We start from the raw sequence: 22,674 nt of genomic DNA, 5'->3' as shown, positions 1-22,674 counted from the left end.
CTACTGGGGTGTTTTCGTAGAAGCCTCGCCTGCCTGTAGCGGAGCCGCCTCCTAGGAACATCAAGAGGTCTTTCCTTGATTACGTCGACGACATTAGACAGTACGCCGACCGGACTTGGAGCCATCAACACCTTCACAGACTCCCTCTCAGTGAATGGCGTAATACGAGTCAAACCACCACCCATAGCAGACGTAGAGCTCGAGTTGCCTCGCGAAACCAGAGTGACCCTCGCGCAACTTCGTTTTGGATGCTGTACAGATTAAACTCCTACTTATCCAGAATAGACCCCGACATACCAAACACATGTCCTGCGTGCAATGAGTCTCCGCATGACACTAACCACCTCTTTGCATGCCCAACGAACCCCACTCATCTAACACCCTTCTCCCTATGGTCCGACCCCGTCGAAACAGCTCGTTTCCTGGGCCTCCCGTTAGATGACCTCGACGACGACGAATCTGGAATTTATCAACAACAACAACAACCGGGCAGGATGTTTAAGATTTATTTTCTATTTATTATTTCACATCACACGATGCACCCAGTGCATAGTGTTTCTCTATTTCCGTACTTCAGTTATTTGCTTTAACTATTATACTATTCCTGTAAATTCTTTCTTCTCTTAACACAATCCTTTTTATTTCTTTCAATTTGTAATTTTCTATGTTTTAGGTTAATGGAATTAAATTAAATAATTTACATATATTATTAATGATAGGGTATTTATAAATTGTGATTACCGCATACCTGTGCACACAAACATTATTTGAAATAAGTTCGTGAATATTGTTTAAGTCTAAATTTCCAGAATAAAAATTTACTTTTTGAGCAAGTTTTATTGTATTTGTAATCGCTTTTATGTAATTCTTTATAAACTTCTCTGATTACAAATTCTTTAACAACTGATTTTGGTTCAAGTTTTTCTAATATTTTTTTTCAAATGGAGTATTACTTATCTATCGCTTATTGTTTTCTATTAAATGATTTAAGCATGTTCTTATTTCTATTAAATCGTCATGGTCTGGATAAGCATTGTAGTTGTTTCACATAATAGTTGCGTATGGTGTACATGTAGTCGTTAAATTGGCTACATTCTACACAAGTTTTGTGTCCTCAAATAACTACACTATGTCTGCCTCAGTCAAAACATATTTTTTGTTAGGTCTGTAATTCTATCGACAAATCCGAGTGAGAGTATTCCCAAAATTATGAACTCTATTCCTATTATGAACTCTATTCGTGCAAGCTCTAACTTGAGTAAAAATTGAGATATCTTTATGAAACTTGGTAGACATGTTTCTTGATACCGTGAGACGGTTGGTATTGCAGATGGGCGTTATCGGATCACTACCACGCCCACAAAACGCTATTATTCAAAAACAAATAAATTGCCATAACTAAGCTCCGCAATAAGATACAAGACTCTTATTTGGTATACAGGATCACAATAGGGAGGGGCGTCTGCAGTTTAAATTTTTTTTTTAAAGTGGACGTGGTCTCGCCCTTAATTGGTTTAATGTGCATATCTCCTAAACCGCTAATGGAATAACAACAAAATTCACTGGGAGCAAATGTTTTTAGAACCTCTACCTACAGTGTGAAAATGGGTGAAATCGGGTGGCAACTCCGCCCACTCCCCATATAACGGTACTGTTAAAAACTACTAAAAGCGCGATAAATCAAGCACTAAACACGCCAGAGACAATAAATTTTATCTCTGGTATGGTATGAGATGACTTTATAGGAACCGCGTTCAAAATTAGACAGTGGGCGTGGCACGGCATTTCTATGTCATAGTGCGAAAATAGGCGAAATCGGACTACAACCACGCCTATTTCCCATATAACACCATTTTCAATTTCATCTGATTCATTCTTTCACTTTCCACTATGCAAATCTGCTAACAATGACTGTATCGGGATAAAATTTTGCGTGAATAATGCGATGAAAGTATGCCACCTTGTGGCCAAAATTGTCTAAATCGAACGCAAACTGTTCAAGCCCCTAAGTCCTAAATATGTGGACCCCAGTGCCTATAGTTCTACCGAAAATATCAGTCAATCCACAAAGAAATCTCAAACGAGTATACTATTTGACTTTGCGATAGTATAAAATGTTCGTTTACATCCAAACTTAGCCCTTCCTTACTTGTTTTACTTTGTGTTTGTTATATTTTGTTGCAATTTTATTACGGCGATCTGTTCGACTGTATATTATGTATCTAGGTTTATATGTTATAACTTGCCTATCTTTATTACAAGGTGCGTTCCAAAGTAAACAGGACTTTAAAAAAAAAGACAGAACAAATGGTTTTATCGGCAAAATCAATTAATTTTATTCAAAATAGTTTCCTTCAGCTTTTTGCACGGTCCAAAAGCATGTCGAACGAATGTTTTAACTCGTTGCCCGGTATGCCGCCAGTATGCCGGGGCAAGCCTTTTGAATGGCCTCCACGTCTGCATAACGCTTTCCTTTCATCAGCAAATGCATTTTTCCGAAAAGGTAGAAGTCGCACAGTGCCATATCAGGTGAATACGGGGAGTGGCTGATTGTTAAAATGTGATTTTTGTTCAAATAATCGGCCACAAGCGTCAATCGATGAGGCGCATTATCGTACAACAAACGCCAACTTCCATCTTCGCGATATTCGGACCGAACAACTCCAAGGTAGAATACCGCATTAACGTTTTGGCCGGGTGGAATAAATTCTTTGTGGACAATATCCTTAGAATCATAAAAACAAATCAGCATTGTCTTCACTTTTGACTTCTCCAGGCGCGATTTTTTGGGTTTCGGCTTATTTCTCATTTATGTCCTCACGACGACTTTGAAAACGTTGAAACGTGTACTCTGCTACGGGATAGGCAATCATCGCTATAAACGTGTTTCATCAATTGAAACGTTTCAGTAAAAGTTTGACCAATTTTAAAACAAAATTTAATGTTGGCTCTTTGTTCGAAGCTCATTTTCGCACCGATGACAAAAACATACTGACACTTAAAACGCAATAACTTCACTTCCAATAGATGAAACGTCATGAAATTTTTACTGGAAGTCGATTAAGGATAGCAGATTCTAACGCACTAGTCGACATATAGAGTCACTAGAGCTTACTCAGTTACTTTTTTTATTGTTTACTTTGGAACGCACCTTGTATGATATTGAAGAAACTTATCCTATCCCTCGAGTATATCTTTAATGTCGGGATATTTTTAGTTTAGTTTAGTTTTAAACTGCCAAGCTTGTCGAAATGTCTATGAACGTACCGTGCATCCGTTCCACATGAGCGATCGTTGTTGAATGGTGTACTGGCGTCAGGGCATGTGTAATTTGAAGTCTGTCATACACTGCCTTCGCTACGTTGCCTACGAATACATTTTCATTGTCCGTCATGAGATGTTTGGCGTTAGGGTACCCTTGAAATATAATTTCTTCTATGTACTCATGACAATTTAATTTACTTTCCATTTTCGTAGGTATATATTATTGCTCATGTGAAAAATGTCCATTTGCATGTATTCAACTACGACTTTACTTTACCTTTTGGGAAGATATTAACCCTCAAAAAGCCCATTGATGGGTTGGCATTTTGAACTTCGGAATTTTAAGTATTTCCCACCAACAGGGTTAGTGATATTACAAATTTACAAGTTGGAAGGTGATCAATATTGTGATGTTTGACATGAAATAATATTTCCACTTCTATTTTAAGGCATTTCTTACAATTGGTCTCGCAACCTTAATTTTTCTATTAAGTCATATATGTCCTTGTAATTAATTGCATGGCGTACTCTATTTGGATACATTAAAGAACTATAATTTGGTTTTTAAATGAATTTAATGGTTGTTTTACCCTTCTAAACTGTTATACAGGTAAACTTTCTGCCGAATGTTGCAAACTATCAGTATTCGCATTTATTTGTAGTCGTGATAATAACAAAACATTTGGTGTCTTGGTTGGCAAACAAGTTTTGTTCCATATTCTTGTCGAGAGACAAGGCCGTGTCATATATGACACTTTCAACCATCTCTGCGGGCCGCATGTCCATCTGAGTCGGGAGGGGGTGAGAGGTCCATCTATCCTAGACAGCAGTTGCCCCAGATACGCTGGTGAAGTAAGTTCGCTCTCCATCAACCTATTCTCGTTCTGGTTCGCGTCCTAGCGCAGCTGTGTCAGTGGCTACATATGCCCTGAAAATGCCTTGTCTCTCGAAGGATAACAAAACATTTGGTGTCTTGGTTGGCAAACAAGTTTTGTTCCATATTCTTCAGTTAAATTTTTCCATCTTTTTAATTTTGTATTCGGATTCTTTTGGTATTAAATAAATGAGTGATTGATGGTCTGTGTAAATAGTTAGATTTGCTACCCCATATATGTAGTTTCGTAACTTTTGAGGCAACTGTTTCTATATTTTGAAACAGTACTGCCCCAATAGCAAAACTACTTGCATAAGTGGTTTAATAAGATGGTTTGGAGAAATCTGGTTGAAAGAGTTATATTTGTTCCAAAAAAACGATTCCAATTTTTTGCAGTGCGTTCAGTGCTGCCTCGTCTAATTTTATTTCTACTTTGGTGCTTTGATTTTTTCTTATCATTCGTTGATCCCCTGTTAAACGAATGGTTAAAGGTTTAGTGATAGAAATTCCACTATAATCCTATTATGTTTAATTATGTGCCCATACTCGACTGAGTCTTGTAAAAAATTTTACCTTTTTTTTTACTGAAACTTTCATGTTGGCTACATACATTTATTACAGTTAAAACGTGTTTGACATGTTCTTTGGGTGAAAAAGAAAAAATTATTATAGAACATCGCCCATATAGACATAAGCAAATGTACCAATCTGTATAATATGTATACATTAATTCCAAAAGCGGTTTTTGCTCTATCAGATTTCTTTCTTTGAATCTGGAGGAATCCTGATTCTAAATCTACGGTTGAAAATACTTTCGCTTTTTTTAAATTTTGTACAGTCATATTATATTTACATCAGGTATTGGATATCTGTCTGTGATTGTCAGAGCATTATTTTTTGCACATCAATTACCATTATCTTTTTTTGCTTGCCTTGTTCATCGGTGCCTTTTTTTGGAACAGTTCTTATAGGAGAATTATATGGGTTTTTACCTGCCTCATGTATTTCTTCTTTATATTCTTAAGTTCAAAATGCAAAAACAAAAATGTATATTCCTATTTTCATTTTTGAGATAACGGGATTTTAGTATAATAACAAGTAAATATAGGCACCAGAGAGTCTGCGTTCAGTTAGCTTGAATTGGAAATACCGTTACTTCTCATGAATTTGTTCCTTGTTCTTTTTGCGTAGATTCTATTGTGTTTTAATATAATAAGTCGTTTAAAGAGCTCGTGACGCGTTTTAATGATATTTAAAAAAATGGAAACCAAAGGATGAGAAATTGGTCTGTCGGAAAGAAAAATTATCATTAAGTTTCAGAAAAATTGGGCAAACTATTGGAAGAACGTACTTTTCTGTCCAGCGCGTCGTAAACAATTTAAAACAAACCGGAATTTTAACGTCAAAACCGCGATCTGGCCGGCCAAAGTCTAACTATTTCCGCAGTATGCTTCGCTTTTCAAGGGCAGTTCCTGACTTATATATCCTTTCTAATCGATAACTGTTTAAAAATAGTTTACAATTACTTAAAATAATTTATTAGCCCGTTTTTCATTTCTATAAATATTAATCCGAAATGATCTGCACTAATGCTACCAAGCTGTTGTTGCTTTCTTAAATTGCACCCTAGAATTAAGTTTATATGTACCAGAGTCATCATTTTTCCGGTATCACATCAACAACTATAGCTACAACATGGTTAACAACAACATTCGCATCCGTTTGCAAGTTAACGGCACAAGACACCTGTGCATGAACACTGCATGCTAACGGCGTGCCCTCCTGCCGCATTCACTCACAACCCTCTCGCAAGATCCTTCAGATTTCAGCGCCCTACCTTCAGGGCACTTTCTTAAAGGAGCACTTATTCTGGCCATACCTGAGCCGATGGGAAATAATAAAAATTATCAGAAAAGGCGCCAAAGTTTGGAGATTGTGTACTAATACATGGTGATTGTCTGCCCTCTACAGCATGGCGGCTTGGCCACATAGAAAATCTACACTACGGCTCAGGCGGAAATATCGTGTACGAGTAGTTGATCTTCGTACTCAGTCCGTTCGTTAAACTATACTTTCTACCACCCGCATATAATAGCGAAAATGCAAATAATAAAGAATCCGCCGATTCTACCGAAAAAAAATGGAAAAAAGAATTCAAATAAACCGCGATAAAAAGTTAAAATTAACAGAAATGGTCGATCAATATGACGACCCATTCAATGTACATAACGTGGCACAATCGCCCCTCTCATTTAAATGTTACAATATATTATACCTATAATCAAAATAACCTTTTTTGAAGTGAATCTTCTAATGGGAGCTCGGAAAAATGTTGTGTTAAACGTTTAAGACGCAGTGGTTAGTGTGTATGTGAAGCATTACATACACACAAGTACATACCTACCGGCCAAATTATCAAGCGCATTTGTTCCACCGCATTTGGCCCAGCAGAGTAAGAATAGATACATACATTCATACATACCTACCAGCAAAATTATCAAGTGCATTCGTTCAACCGCGTTTAGCACAGCAGAGCAAGAAATTCCGAATAATACTTTTTTTTCAAAAAACTTTGTTCCGCTATCCTATTAATATCTTGTTACTGATAATTCTCAACTACTTTAAACAAGTTGTAACATAAGAGGCTGCATGTGTGCTGAACAAAGCATGCACCGAATAGAGGCTTATGCAGTTCTGTTGAGTTGACCTTTGCACAAAAATTTTGAATAAAATATTTAAATTTCATTTGCGTATTTTAGTACGGCCACAACAAAATTGTGTACATCAGCTGTTTAATAAATCGCTGCCGTCTTCAAAATGTTCAAGAAGCTGGCTTTAAGATGACATTTGCCGCCCAAGGAAACTTCGCTGTCGTCTTTGTGTGATGTCTAACTGAGCCCATAAGAACGTGTATATGTTAGTATTTTGATGCTGCCTGTCGCTTGTCGTCGTTGAATATAATTAAAAAAAATGAAAAGGAGGCAATAGGGGACGCAGTGGCTTCGAGGTTATGTTTAGGTACGTTACTGTTGATTTGTCGATTGTTTCTTATGTGTTTAAATTTATAATTTCGCGGGAAACATATTTTCACAATGATAACAATAATTATAAACCAATTTCAAAAAGGAAAACAGCTCAACATTATCGTAGTTACAGAGCACGAAAGTGAGCAAAGATAGAAAAAGAGTTATCAAATATGGTAACTGGTAACCTGTCTTCAAGTTCTAAGACTTCTACAAATGTTTATTCTTGTAGAAGTAACGTTTAAAAAGCAAAGCCCTTTGTGGTTAAAACTGAATCCCCAATGTACGACATGTATTGTTGCTCCACCCAGGAAACTAATGGTACACCCTAATTAAAACCACCATATACACAAGATAATAACCAATATACCACAGCTGGGAATATATCTGAGAACACTCACAGGATCTCACCATACACGACGACAGCACCAATCTTACCATTTGAGAACACCACACATGTTGACACAGCACACGTTAAACTAACAAAAGAGACGGGATCACTCGACTTGACACCGCTCCACACGCGTCTTTTACATTGGATTCGATTATAAACTGCTTCTCATCAAGGATCCTTCGCGCTTCTTCATCTGTTTACCCAATTGGATTGTACATTGGAACGGCAGCGATTCTCCGCGCTATGACCGTTCCACATGCGCCAATTCGACTACTTTACTATCCAGAGCGGTATATAATTTTCATTCGACATCGATCCTTCACGATTATAAATAGTTCAAAAATAACATAAAAGATAAATTGTATTATAGTGTAATAAAAATTTGGAATAACATTAAATTATAATTTTAATTATAAACTATGTATTTTCACTTATAACGTTAAACGTGAAAACGGTATTAACAGGAAAATGGTTTTTAGTCCAAATCTGTACGAAATAATGTAGTACGTAAATTATAGTCAAGTCCAAATCTGCGAAGTTGATTTTTTTTTTAATTTACGTAGCTTTTGCGAATTGCCAATACATGGGTCACAAGAAAATCGACTTCAAATGGAAATCTAAAAGCATGTATTTTCTCACAAATGAACTGCCTGAAAGGTTTACGAAAAAGGTATTAACAAAAAAGTGGTATATTAGTCCAAATCTGCGAAGTTGATCTTATGTTGTAATTGACGTAGCTTTCGCTAATTTGTTACAAGAAAATCAAATTTGAACGTACATCTAAGAATGTGCAATTTTTCCCAAATGAACTAGGTGTAAGTAATATAATATATTTGTGAAAACAGTATTAACATAAAAATATGACACTATAAAGGTTACAATCGCATTGTATGTATTTGTGAAAAGGTGGTTTAGGTCAAATCTGCGAAGTTGATGTTTGTTTACAATTCAAGTAGATTTTACTGTGAATATACTTATACATGTTACAATAAAATTGATTTTTAACGTAAATCGTAGAATGTTCAAGTTTTTCCAAATGGACTACATGTACATATGTATTTTTGAAAACCGTTTTAAAACGAAAATGGTATTTTAGTCTAAATCTGTGAAGATGATGGTTTTATGTACTTGTGGTATGTTATGCTAATTGTGAATATAAAAGTTACAAGAAAATCGACCAGGAACGAAAATCTAAGAATGTGTATTTATAAGAATATTTAAGTTTCACCAATGCACTACATGTATATATTTGCGAAACGGGTTCTAACATGGTATTTTAGTCCAAATCTGCGAAGTAGATTTTGTTTTGCAATTTACGTAATCTTTGCTTATTGTCAGTATAAAGGTTACAGGAAAATCGACTTTGTACGTAAACCTAACCCTTAAACGCCTGGTGGTTCCTCCAGGAAGCAATGATATTTTTGTTAATGTTCGTGTATAAATAGGCATATTAAATATTACATCACGTGACATGTTGCTTTAATATATCCATTAACTTATAATGTAGTTGCCCCTTGTGTGAGCTTTGTTATTTCCGTTTTGACTTGAGTAAGAGTGCATCGAAAAAATTCGGTTAAGCAGATCTCAAGGTTTTCCCCTAAAAGTGGCCATGTCCACTGTCTAATTTTGAAGTCGGTTCCTATAAAGTGATCTCATACCATCCCTGAATTAAAATTTAATGACTCTGGCGTGTTTAGTGCCTGATTTATCGCGCTTTTACAAGTAATAGTTCCTAACAGTACCATTATATGGGAGTGGGCAGGGTTGTCAGCCCCCTATTTTCACACTATATATAGAAGCTAAAAACATTTGTTCTCAGTGAATTTTGTTATTGTAGCTTTAGCGGTTTGAGGGTATGCACATTAAACCTAAACACAATTTAAACTGCAGATGCCCTTCCCTAATTTGATCCTGTATACCAAATAAGAGTCTTGTATCTTGTTGTGGAGCTTAGTTATGGCAAGTTATTTGTTTTTGATTAATGGCGTTTTGTGGGCGTGGCAGTGGTCCGATTACGCCCATCTGCAATACCAACCGTCTTACGGTACCAAAAAACATATGTACCAAGTTTCATAAAGATATCTCAATTTTTATTCAAGTTACAGCTTGCAGATACAGACGGACGGACGGACAAACAGTCACCCAGATTTCAACTCGTCTCTTTATCCTGATCCTTTATATATATATAATTCGGTATACATCTCGATTACTTTTAGGTGGTAGTATAAAAAAAAATACTTTTAGAATGTTGAGTTCTGAACTATTAATTTAAAACAAACATTCAATCATAAGTATGTTGAAAATAAGAAGCTCAAAGCTGAAAATATTATTATTTAAGCTCGCTCTATTCATTACTTAACGAGTTCTCTGTGTCAAATTGACAGACATTACAGAATTACTTCCCGCTTAAAAGCAATTGTCGAATGAATATGACTACAAACGATGTGAACACCACTCGGTCAGTCTAATGAAAACCAAAAATTATAATCCTTTAATCTGATGATATTGCCATTTTTAGTTCTCCATCTTTTCCACAAAAGCTAAATTTATTTTTATATATCAATGTTTTTGTGTGGTATATTTACACATACAATAAGTGTCTACCATATATATAATAGGTATAATATTATATATGTGAGCATAATTTATGTACACCGAATGTATGGAGCACAATAATTTATCATTTTGTGGCACTAAAAATAATAACGATATTTCCAAGGCATGAATATTCCATTTTTCGGAAACCCCGTAAACGCCTTTTACATTTTCTTTATTTCTACATATCAACATATTATGAAATTATAAATAAATATGTACTATGCATGCAAATATTTATGTATATTTATTTCCAGTATTTGTACCCAAAGTCTAAAACCTTGACAGTGTCATAACCCTAATCATCAAAAATTTATTTGTGATAAAACACAAAAACATCGTATGTATATCGAACTTTAAATTCTTATATAAATTGAGAACTGTCTTTTCAGAATAGGATGTTTATGGTACATTTTTATTTATATTTGTATGGATATCTTTACCCATAACATAAAAGAATATTTACAAATTAATTATCTTTAGTGCGTCTTTAGCCTTTTTAAAACGCGATCTTTACTTTTACACATTGTTTTATTTCTTATAACTTATTTACTGAGGCTCTCGGCTTAAATTGATTTTTTTTATAATGTTGCATCTGCAGCCACACAAAAACGCCAAATGTTAAGCTCCCAGCTTAACGTCTACGGTTAGAGCTTTTACTCAAAATGGGGAGTGCAATAACCAACATACAAGAAACAGTTTGGAGAAGAATGGTAGAATTTTAATGAACTAAAGTGGTATAAAAAATAAACTATTGATAATCCAAACTGCAGGCATTGTCGGAACTTGATATTGGGCAAATTGGGATTTAAGTGAATTTTTATTTTATTATTTGTTGTGATGAATAAACTTTTCTTTCTTTATTTCTTTCTTCTTTAAAATATTATGTATATTGCAAAGATGCAGGGGATATTTACAAGACTAAAGGGATATTTACAATATACTAAAAATCTAAGTAATTTTACAAAAAAGTACACAAAAAGTGTGGTTATTATTAAAGTTTCGTGTCACAAGGGGAAATTTTGTTCTTTTATAATTATGTAGCTCTAAATGACTAAGTTCTATTTTTGTTAAAATGTGTAATTAGAACAATGACACAGTTCCTTTATAACGTAGTCCGGTCAATTTAGACATTCAAAGGCCGAAAAATAGTTTCCACAATTTCGAGCGAAACGTTGGTCCTTTTTTCCGAAGAGCTATTGTTTCTGAGATATAACGATCATTATATTATGCATACCACCTAAGACGTAGTGGACTAGCGCGGTTTTTTGCAGCTTGTTAAATATGTATGTACCTTTCTCCAAGTTTTCTGGTACATTTTACCGGAATATTAATTAAGCTTACTTTCTGAAGCTCTATTATTTGTCAATATGAGCAACAAGTTGTCATCTCAACCAAATTTCCGAAGTTTGACGTTGCGCTAGGGAAACAACGTACAGAATACTCGGGTAAGGCTCCAACATATTGAAACTATCAACTGAAGACATATTTTGTAACTATTGTTTATCATGCGATTCTTAGTCGTTTAGTACATCGCTCCGATTAATCAACAAAACACATTGGTAAAAAAATTTCGTCGACAAGGAAGCATTTTGTGTTGGTGAAGTGATATGAAAAACAATGTGTTACTCGGTCGTAACGTATTGTGTTCAAAAAACGTAAAATGTATACTCGAAGGTGATTTGCTCCGAAAAGAAATTATACGTGTGTCTAATTCTCCTTACGCATTCCCAATAGTATTAGTGGAGAATAAAAATAATGAGCATCGTCTGTGCGTGGACTATCGACAGTGAAATCGTGTCACAATGAAAGAACCTTTTCCTATGCCTATCATAGACGAATTATTCGCCGCGCTCGCAGGAAACGTTTATTTTACTACCCTTGATTTGAACATTGGTTATCACTAAATTGAGATTTGTGAGAGTGCGAAAAAATATACAGCATTTATAACGAACAGTGGACACTACGAATATAATCGCATGCCGTTCGGTTTGGTTAACGCGTCGACTGTTTTTCAAACCATGATAAATAAACTGTGTGAAAACGTTGACGACGTAATTATCCCGAGTGTAACAATCAACGACGGTATCGAAACGCTAAATAAGTTTTTGGACCAACTTGAAAAGAGCGGATTAACGTTAAGACGAAAAAAATACAATTTTCTCTCAACTCAGATAAGTTTCTTGGGACACATTCTCTCAAAAGACGGCATAAGACCGGGTAAGTCTAAAATCAATTCCATTAATTTTATGAACAAACCTACGAACAGAACCGAAGTAAGAAGATTCCTAGGATTAACCGGATTTCTCCGGAAATTTGTTAAAAACTACGCAATTATTGCCCGACCATTGACGAGGCTTACGACCAAAGCTGCTACCAGAAATTTTGTATGGGGTGCAGTAGAAGACAACGCATTCGATGAACTTGTAGATGCACTCACAAAAGAGCCGGGGCTTGTGTTATATGACTTCAAAGCGTTACATCAAGTTCATACTGACGCGAGTAGCATTGGTCTAGCAGCAGTATTGCTACAATCTGTTGACGAAGGTAAATCCTGGAACGCAGTCATGTACTTCAGTCGACGATGTACCAACATAGAAACACGTTACCACAGCTAAGAACTCGAGGTCCTTGCCGTGGTGAAATCTTTAAAGCGATTCCGTATATATTGTAATATTACTCGGAAAACCGTTTAAAGTGGGGACGGACTGCGCCGCCATTTCGAGTGTAAAAACGAAAACAGAGCTTATACCACGTATTTCTCGATGGTGGATGCAACTTAATGAGTTTAACTTTGAATGCGTGCATAAACCAGGTGCGCGAATACAGCATGTGGATGTCATAAGTCGATCCCCTGCTGATGACAACGACATAAATGAACATAAGCAAGTCATGAATATCTCCGACACAAACGACGATTGGTTACTAACAATGCAGCTACAAGATAAGAATATCTGCGAAATTGTTAACGTCCTTAAGGCGATACGAAAGTCAGATCATGTAACGCATTGAAAAACGAATAATAATAATATATACGATTTTTTGTTGTACCAAAAGTGGTGAGATGGCGAGTGACTAAGTACTGCCACGATGGTATGGGTCATTTCAGCAAAGAAAAACCTGTTAAACTAATCTATGAGGCATTTTGGTTTCCGAAAGTATGAGAATACGTGAAAGAATATATTGCAGTGTGCATAGAATCTTGCTACAACAAGGCAATCGGAGGTAAACCTGAAGGTAATCTCTACATAGACGCAGTAGATCCTATTCCTTTCCGCACGTTACATACCGACTATTTAGGCCCATTTGTTAGAAGTAAAACAGGATATACGCATACTGTCGCAGTAAGTGACGTTTTTACGAAATATTTTATTTCAAACCAGTGCGCAACACTAAAACGCAACCAGTGTTGCAAGTGTTCAACGAACTGTGTAGCTATTTCGGTCTACCAACGAGAATCACAAGCGATCGAGGTACCGCGTATACGGCTAAGCTGTTTACTGATTTCTGCAATACAAATGACATTCAGCATATAAAAGCTGCTTTTAGAACGCCGAAGGCGAATGGTCAAGTAAAGAGGGTTAACCAGACTATCTTGAACTTCCTCCGAACATCTGGTTCCAATGCAAAAGAGTGGGACACAAAACGACGAAATCTGCAAAGGAGCGTACTTGACACTAGTAGCAAAAGCTACCAAAGTACATGAAACCATCAACTTAACAGATTTGGACTAAAATACCATTTTTGTGTTAAAAACCTTTTTACAAATCCACTCATGTAAAACATTTGGAAAAACTTGAGCATTCTTAGATTTACGTCGAAAGTCTACTTTCTTGTAACCTGTACTTGTATATTCATATTGAGCAAAAGCTATGTCAATTGCAAAATCACATCAATATCGCATATTTGAACTAACAGAGACATCCTTAGATTTATATTTATTTAAAGTCGATTTTCTTTTAACCTTTGTATTTACAATAAGCAAAAACTACCACAAATACATGAATCCATTAACTTCACAGATTTGGACTAAAACTCCATTTTCGTGTTAAAACCTTTTTCACAAATACATACTATTACATAAGTACATACATACTACTAAGTTTTACGTTCATGCAAATTAATTTTCTTGTATCCTAAATATTCACAATTAGTCAATTGCAAAATCACATCAACTTCGCAGATTTGGGCTAAAATACCATTTTCATATCAATATCGTGTTCACAAATACATATATTTAGTGCATTTTGGAAAACTCGAACTTCCTTAGATTTATATTCAGAATCGAATTTCTTTTAACATGTGTATTCACAATAAGCAAAAGCTACCACAAATACATGAAACCAGATTTGGACTAATATACCATTTTCTGTGTTAAAACCTTTTTCACAAATGCACATGCACGTAGTGCACATTGAAGTGGAAATAGCCATTGAAGTTTTTAGATTAATTTCAAGTGTATTGTGTGATAGATAACTTTTGGAAAAATAAGTTTCCAAGGTCGATTTTATGTAGTTGGTTGAATCGACAATATTAGCAACAACGAAATAGGAAGCGCCGATAACTTTCCGATATCAAGTTACGAACAAATATGTAACAGAAGATAAGATTTCACAATGGAGCATTAGTTCGAGACTTCATCGGTATTTCATTTAAACAATTTATCATTATTTTGTAATAATTATTTTGGTGTCCTTTTGCAGGTGTATCGTGGTCACATATGACGACAAATTCAAAGGGGCCGATTTCATTCGATTATTCAATCAAGGAAGAATTAAACCAAAACCAGAAACAAATCATACGATTATGCACGAGAAGGAATTATAAATTTTAATTGTTTTTAAATTTATTTTTAAAAAGTGTTTTATACAACTTTCTTTAGATTTTGTTCACATTTTGTTTCAATTCTTCAATAAAATTTTAATACTACAAGTATTAACATTGTTAATGAATTGTATTTTCTATTGTTCGAATTTCGACCACTGGATTCAATTGATTAGTAAACTGATAATAGATAGATTAGTTAGTATGGAAATCTAGAAAACAGTTTTGCTGTGACGATAAACAATGGGATATACCACACTTTGATTTTCCATCATTTATAAATGTCTAATATTGTCATAATATCACGCGGCGGTAGCGAGGTACTGTTAGGATGAGATCGTTATTCAGAAATCTGAGAAATCATTTTTAAGTGGATAGTCTTTGTTCCCCGAGTAAATTTCAAAACAGTAACAAAAGCCTAAATCATCACACATCAAGAAAAATGTGTAGCCCCAAGTATGTGGCTTGTCAAGCATATACTGTTTGAAAAAAATTTTATTTTTTTTGTTAAACAAATTTGCTCGTCAATGCAAAGTCGTTCTATTTTTGGAACCCTATTGAATGTTTTGTTAAGTGCTTCAATCAATGGTCGTATTTTAAACAGACGATTAACGATATTTGCTGATAAGGATTCATGCGATAATTGAGTTGTTTTAGTTGGTTGCTCGTCTTCCTGTTGCTCGATATTACGACAAACGAGGCGTTTCGTTATTGTTGATATGCAAAAATTGTCGAATTTTCTCATGACGGTTTCATGTCATAGCTGCCATGATATGAGGGTCGTTTAATTTCATCAGGTGTGGTGTTAAGAGGGTTCAAAATATCTTGATGTATAGAATACAAATTGCTCTGTTCTACGATATTTGAAACATCATCATCTAATACAAAATATGAAAAGAATTGATATGCTACGGTGGTCGCTACCTCGAAACTGAATCCAACTTTCTTTAAATTACATGCTGCAGAGCTTCCAAAGTAGTTTTTTAAACTCTATAGAATCCTTATCTATCGTTGTGCGCGAGAAAAATATAGCATATTGTGGCCATCGTGTTCTATCTGATCCCTAATTATGTTGAATCGCCGAAATAGTGACATTTGTATCAGCGATGCTATCGTCGTCAGAAAAACCAGTTTCCCAGTCACTATCAAAATCACTAACGAACTTTTCGAGATCTTCCTGATTAATTAAACTATAACTTCTCTATGTCATTCTATATTGGTATAGACAAATTTATGGGTTTTTACACTTTTACTTATCACTTTATTATAATTTTCCATAAGTATATATTATATTATAATTTTGCACAAGTAACAAAATATATATAAGCACCTGATGGTTTCTCAAGGGACCATTTAAGTTTTATTTCATAAAATTTTTAATTCAATTTGTAAAATTTTTATCAAAACTTTCATAAAATTAAATTGTAATAACTATGAAGATTCCAAATTTTCAGCGCTAATCAATTAGTATTACGTTCGCACTAGTCACTTTAAAGTACACAGTATTCACCTAACGGTTGTTTGTATCACCCAAAACTAATCGAGTTAGATATAGCGTTATATATATAAATGATCCGGTTGACTGTTTGTCCGTCCGTCTGTGCAAGTAAATTGTCATAACTAAGCTCCACAATAAGATACAAGATTTAGGTTTAATGTGCATACCCCCAAACCGCTAAAGCTAGTTTAGAAAGTTGCGTTCAAAATGATATCATAAATTTTCAATTGTACGTTTAGTTTTTCGAAACAATCATAAAAACCACCAGTGAATCCGTTTAATTTGACATAACATTTTTTACGATATGCTTTATCAAATTTATTTGCAAATTTTTCACTAACAAGTGACCGCGCACTACCGGTATCAATAAATGCTTCAGCTTTTTCATCACACACTGTAATTTGTTTCACTGTAAATTTTTCAGTTACGTCATAGATTTCGTTGCAATTTGGTTGTGTTTGTACGTTTCATTTACACTCGTTTGGCTTATGTCCAGTTTTACCGCATTTTTCACATCTTACTTTACGTTGTGGCTCACTACAATTTCTTGATATGTAGCCAGGCTTATTGCAATTGAAACGTATATAATCGTTTTTAGGTTTATTTACGTTTTTCACTTCAATGCTTTCTAATTTCGGCACTAATTGTGCAGGCTTTGTTATCGCACTTGTTTTTAATATATTATTTGCACAATAGTTTCGTATGGCATTCAAAAGTTCATTAGAGTTTGAATACCCATTTACCGACAACGCATGTTTCATATCTGCATCGTTCAATCCATTAATTATATACATATGTAATTAAATATTTATCATCCACCGCACTTTGCCTACCAATTGATAATATTTTATAGTAAAACATTTCAGGCGTTTCACTTGCTAACCGGCACATATTCATGAGTGTCATGTGAATGGCTGCAAAATTCACCTCAGAGGGGAATTCATAAAGGAAGTCGTCGACAAATACTGACCAATTGCTATAAACCGTGAGCATGGAATCGAGCCATAAGTTCGCAACTCCTCTCAGATTTGCTTGTACCGCGAACAAAAGTGTTTTCTCGTCCCAATTGTACGCTTGTTTCAGTTGATCCACTCTTCCGACGAACTGTATAGATGTCAACCGTTTATCTTTCGAGTCAAACGTTGGCATAATTGAAATTATGTCATGCACATTCGCGACGTTGTTATACGGACTGCTGTTCTGTTCCCGATGAACCGACGAGGTTGGTACGTGTTGTAACGGTTGACATATATACATTGGCATAGTGCCACCGTTGTTGCAAATTGTTGAATTCATATTTCGTTGATATTCGTTGTTAGCTTCGGAGAAATTAACTCGTCGTGTTGAATGCTGTACTGTTTGTGCAGAACATGAAGCTAAATTTGTTGACAGCGGTGCTGCATGCGCAGAACATAAAGCTAAATTCGTTTGTACTGCATGTGTAGGTGCCGTAGCGTTTGAAAACGTGTCTGTATATGCAAAATCATGTACAATTGGGCGTTGAATATGCGAATATTCATCACTACGTGGGAAAATAGGAGCACAGCCTAACGTTGACTGTACTTTGATCGTATGCAAATATGATGTAGCATTTGTTTCAAGTTCTGTGCTAACGTTAGCAGAGCTTCAGCCGTATTTATTTGAACACACGTCGCATTCGTGTTGGCTGCTGCCGCCCATTCATAAGCGTTGTATGATTGACATGCAGCCCCTATGTCGTACATCCCCCGTTCATTTTCGTATAGTCTTTCTATCAGGACTGGTTTGGTTCCCGTTTCCGACAAACCAAGTCCTCGTAACACTTCACGCAATTTCGTCACAGTCATCGACCTGTATCTCACCATTTTTAGATTTAACGTACGGCGCGAAGATTATTTCACTTCTGAAATTGTTAATGTACCGAAAATACTTACGCTACTTTTGTTCTTTTTGTTTTTTAATAATTTTGAAATACAAATCTGAATGGCGACTTGCTAAAACACTTCATTTATTGTAAAAATTTCATCTTAAAAAGCGTATTACAAAAAATATAAGAATAAACCGTCCATCTTGTCCGAAATACAAAATGGAACTGCCACTATTTATTACAATTAAAAATCATTGTCGCGTCACTCGTCAGTCTGTCAGGGTTGCCTTTGTTCGTAGTCTGATTTTACGCTTGACACTAGTGAATAGAAAGGTAAAATCTGCCATTTTGGTGTGCTTTTACAATTGACGTAGCTTGTGCCAATTGTGAGTATACAGGTTCCAAGAAAATAAACTTTGAACGTAAATCTAAGAATGTTCAAGTTTTCTTTCCAATATGCACTAAATGTATGTATTTAATGTATGTACAAGTATGAACACGGTATTAACATGAAAATGGAATTTTAGATCAAATCTGCGATGTTGATGTGATTTTGCAATTAACTTGAGTTTGTGTTAATTGTAAATATACAGGTTACAAGAAAAAATACTTTGAACGTAAATCTTAGAATGTTCGAGTTTTTCAAAATGCACTACATGCAGGCATTTGTGAAAAACATTTCAACACGAAAATGGTTTTTAGTCCAAATCTGTGAAGTTGATGGATGTATTTTAATAATAAATATATAAGTAGGTTAAGAGATAATCGACACTGATTATAAATCTAAAAATATTCAAGTTTTCCCAAATGCACTAAATGTATGTATCTGTGAACACGGCATTAACATGAAAATTTTGTTTTATTCCAAATCTGCGATGTTGATGCGATTTTGCCCTATGTATGTACTTGTAAGAAAGGTTTTAACACGAAAACGTTATTTCAGTCCAGATCTGTGAAGTTGATGAGGTTTCATGTATTTGTGGTAGCTTTTGCTACTAGTGAATCAACAAGTAATGGTTAAAAGAAAATTGACTCTGAAAATAATTCTAAGAATACTTAAGTTTTTCCAAATGCGCTAATTGTATGTATCTGCGAACATGGTATTAACATGAAAATGGAATTTTAGTCCAAATCTGCGATGCTGATGTGATTTTGCAATTGACATAGCTTTAGCTCATTGTGATTTTATTAGTTTCAAGAAAATATACTTTGTACGTTAATATAAGAATGTTCAAGTTTTCCCAAATGCTCTACTTGTATGTATATGTGAAAAAAGTTTTAAAACGAAAATGGTACTTTAGTCCTAATCTGCGATGTTGACGTGATTTTGCAATTGACGTAGCTTTTGCTCATTGTGAATATACAGGATACAAGAAAAGAGAAGTGTATGTATTTGTGAAAAAGGTTTTGACACGAAAATGGTACTTAAGTCCAAATCTGTAAAGTTAATGGATTCATGTATTTGTGGCAGCTTTTGCTAATAAAGAATGTTGTTGGGTCAACGATTGAGAACCAATGCATTCTACGGTCATATGTTGGAATACTATTTCTTGTTCTCTAATTATTTGCCTTAAATATTCAAGGGCAAGCATTAGAAGTCATTCATCTCAAAGCAGTTAATAATTGTATTTGCTTTGTGTACATACTTACACATTTATTTGCTTGCTTTGTACATTTATGGTACCGCTTTTCGTCCACGCAATTACATGAATATTTGTTAGTGCACATTAGCTAGTCCCATTTAAAATATACTAAGCTTAATATGTAAGCAGCCTCTTGCAATGCGCCGTTCCCATTTTTTATATTTCTCTTTTTATACTCTCGCAACATGTTGCAACAGAGTATAGTTTTGTTCACCAAACGGTTGTTTGCATCACCTAAAACTAATCGAGATAGATATAGATTTCTATATACAAATATTTCTTCTAATATTTGGTGATAATCAGTGGATAAGTATATTTTCTCAGCCATCATGTTGAACATGTAACAAAATATACCAGACAACAATGTAAAAAAGTTTCTTAGAGTGCTGCACTTTGTATAGCGCAAAAATATCTTTCTAGAAAAAATCGCCTGAGATAAATATTAGTAGTGTAGTATCAAAAGGGCTAAATATCCTTTTTATGTGGTTATAGATAAACTGCGACCCCATCGATTAAAATGCTATTATCTATTATTTTAGTTTTGCGACACATTTTAATATGAAGGTCATGAGGCGAACTGTAAACTCAAGAAAATTACATATACATAAGTACTTTTTGGGATTTACCCAGCGCCGTTGGCAGCTTATGAAAGGTTTAGATATTAAGACAGAAAGAAGAAAATCTACATACCTGCTCTACATATGTGTGCACTATACTTAATTATATGTAAGTTATTGCTAATTTAGCCTTCATGAACAGACCTTTCAAAATAGATATCATAGATCCCTGTTTTAAAAAGCGTTAGACAAAAGTAATTTACGGAGGAGTTTTCCGAGTACTTAATTTTAATACAATGAAGTAAACTACTAATTTCTAAAATATAAATATAACTAAATATTATGTATTTTAAATATAATAAAATTATTATACTCTGTAACAACATGTTGCAAGAGTATAATAAATATCAGTACACTGTGTTTGTAGTTTCAAGTATGTGTATTCAAGCAAGCAAAACCGTATTATATACAGTCGCGAGCAAACACATATACATATGAGCACCAGTATACTATAGTACCTATACACCGAACAGGAAAGGAGTCATAGCAAAGATTCAATTACAGTGAAAGAGAGCAGCACCTAGGATCCAACTTTTCAGACCCGGACGTACGGAATTATATAAGTATTTTATATATTAAGCCATTTATTATTTATTATTGTGCCTAGATTAAGTAGAAAATCTGTATTACTAAGTCGTCTTCAGTTTAGAAGACGTATAAGAGTTCTTCGTGCAAACTCTTTATATAGAGATAGTAAGCAGTCACAAGATACTGTAAGTCACGCTAATCGTAGATTAGATTCCGACGTACGTATGTCCGATAAAATTATAAATACAAATCAACATAGAACCAGGCGGGAAAATCTCGAGGTATAGTCTTTTGAACAAAATTTAAATACTGTTCAACATAGGCAAGACGTCTAAATCCAGAAATCCGCTCTGAAGAACAAATAAGAAATACTCGAGGTCATAGATCTCGGCGCGAAGACCCCGAGCTTCGATCTGTTGAGCAAATGAGAAATACTGTTCAACATAGAACAAGACGGCAAGATCCACAAATTCGCTCTGAAGAGCAAATAAGAAATACTCGAGGTCATAGGTCTCGTCGAGGAAATCCCGAGGTACGTTATGATGAGGAAAGTAGGAACACTAGGGATCAAAGAGAACTTCGCGCAAGAAATCCTGAGTATAGGGCTTTAGAGCGCATTCGTGATCAAATGCAAGGGGCACATGCAAGAAGAAATCCTGAAATAAGGAGAGAGGAGCGTGATAGAGAAACCCAACGTCGACAGCTTAGTAGGAGGGGTATGAGGGAAGAAATTTTGAATCAGAGACGTCTTAGACAAGGTCAAGTTCGCCTTCGTAGAGATAACCCATTCAATAGACAAATTGAAAACCAAAGGCAGTCCCAACGAATCCGATTAACGAGAGAAAATAATATTATAGAAACTGATAATAGTGGAAATTTAACAGATTTTAAAAACATTTATTTCCAAAATATAAATAAGGACCCTACTGAAATATGTATTTGCTGCGGTGGCTTATGGTTTTCACACCAAGTTCGCAATTTAAATTTCGAAACTATTGCGCAAGGTCACGCGAATGCTGCATTCGCCTTCTTTTTAATGCAAAAATTTCCTTCGGAAAATGAAAATTACAATTTTTGTGCTACTTGCAACAATGCGAGCGTTAAAAAGAACGTTCCAAAAATATGTTTTATGTAAATCCGTCCGTTAGGATATCAAAGTCCGAGTTTGCGCAAAGGTGCTGTTCTTAATATACCAATTTCTGTTAACAATATTGTGACATCTCTACCATGGTCCTTTGATGAGGCTCATGTTATACAAATTCACTTAAGAAGGCGTTTATGGAAGCTTTGCAATTCTTAGTGAATACCCCTCTCTATCGTGAGCACAATAAACATATTAATGAAAACTGGATTTCAGAATTTAATAGCCAAGAAGAAGTTCCGTTTATTGCATCTGCAGATGACTCCCGATTGGTTCAATCTTTTCGTGCGGCACAAAATACTCATGATAATCCCTCGGGTAATAATATTCCCATGGGTCTTTTACCTTGCGAGCTAAACCCAGTCGGTCAAGAAACTCTTTTGGTCAATATTCCTGTAGAAAACTTGGACTTTATCCGTTTAGTCAT

At 35.0% G+C, this 22,674-nt stretch overlaps 2 long non-coding RNA genes across 4 annotated transcripts; one reads left to right on the top strand and one right to left on the bottom strand.

Annotated features, from left to right (window-relative positions):
- Positions 1–483: 483 nt before the first annotated feature.
- On the bottom strand, positions 484–20,840 carry LOC138857627 (uncharacterized). 3 transcript variants are annotated; one of them, XR_011396799.1, is made up of 3 exons: positions 18,386–20,840; positions 3,855–7,872; positions 484–3,793 (listed from the first exon to the last, which is right to left on the bottom strand). It is a non-coding gene; the product is annotated as an uncharacterized lncRNA (long non-coding RNA). The 3 variants fall into 3 exon arrangements; XR_011396798.1 differs by lacking the exon at positions 18,386–20,840 and adding an exon at positions 14,514–14,642 and having other exon boundaries at positions 3,855–8,205; XR_011396797.1 differs by lacking the exon at positions 18,386–20,840 and having other exon boundaries at positions 3,855–10,633.
- Positions 14,653–15,098, top strand: LOC138855682 (uncharacterized). Its single transcript, XR_004975998.2, has 2 exons — positions 14,653–14,793; positions 14,854–15,098. It is a non-coding gene; the product is annotated as an uncharacterized lncRNA (long non-coding RNA).
- Positions 20,841–22,674: the final 1,834 nt, after the last annotated feature.

Source organism: Bactrocera oleae, chromosome 5 (assembly GCF_042242935.1).
Source record: "Bactrocera oleae isolate idBacOlea1 chromosome 5, idBacOlea1, whole genome shotgun sequence".
Classification (NCBI taxonomy): Eukaryota; Metazoa; Arthropoda; class Insecta; order Diptera; family Tephritidae; genus Bactrocera; species Bactrocera oleae.
Note: the sequence above shows the minus strand (reverse complement) of the source record. Positions and strands in the feature narration are given on the sequence as shown.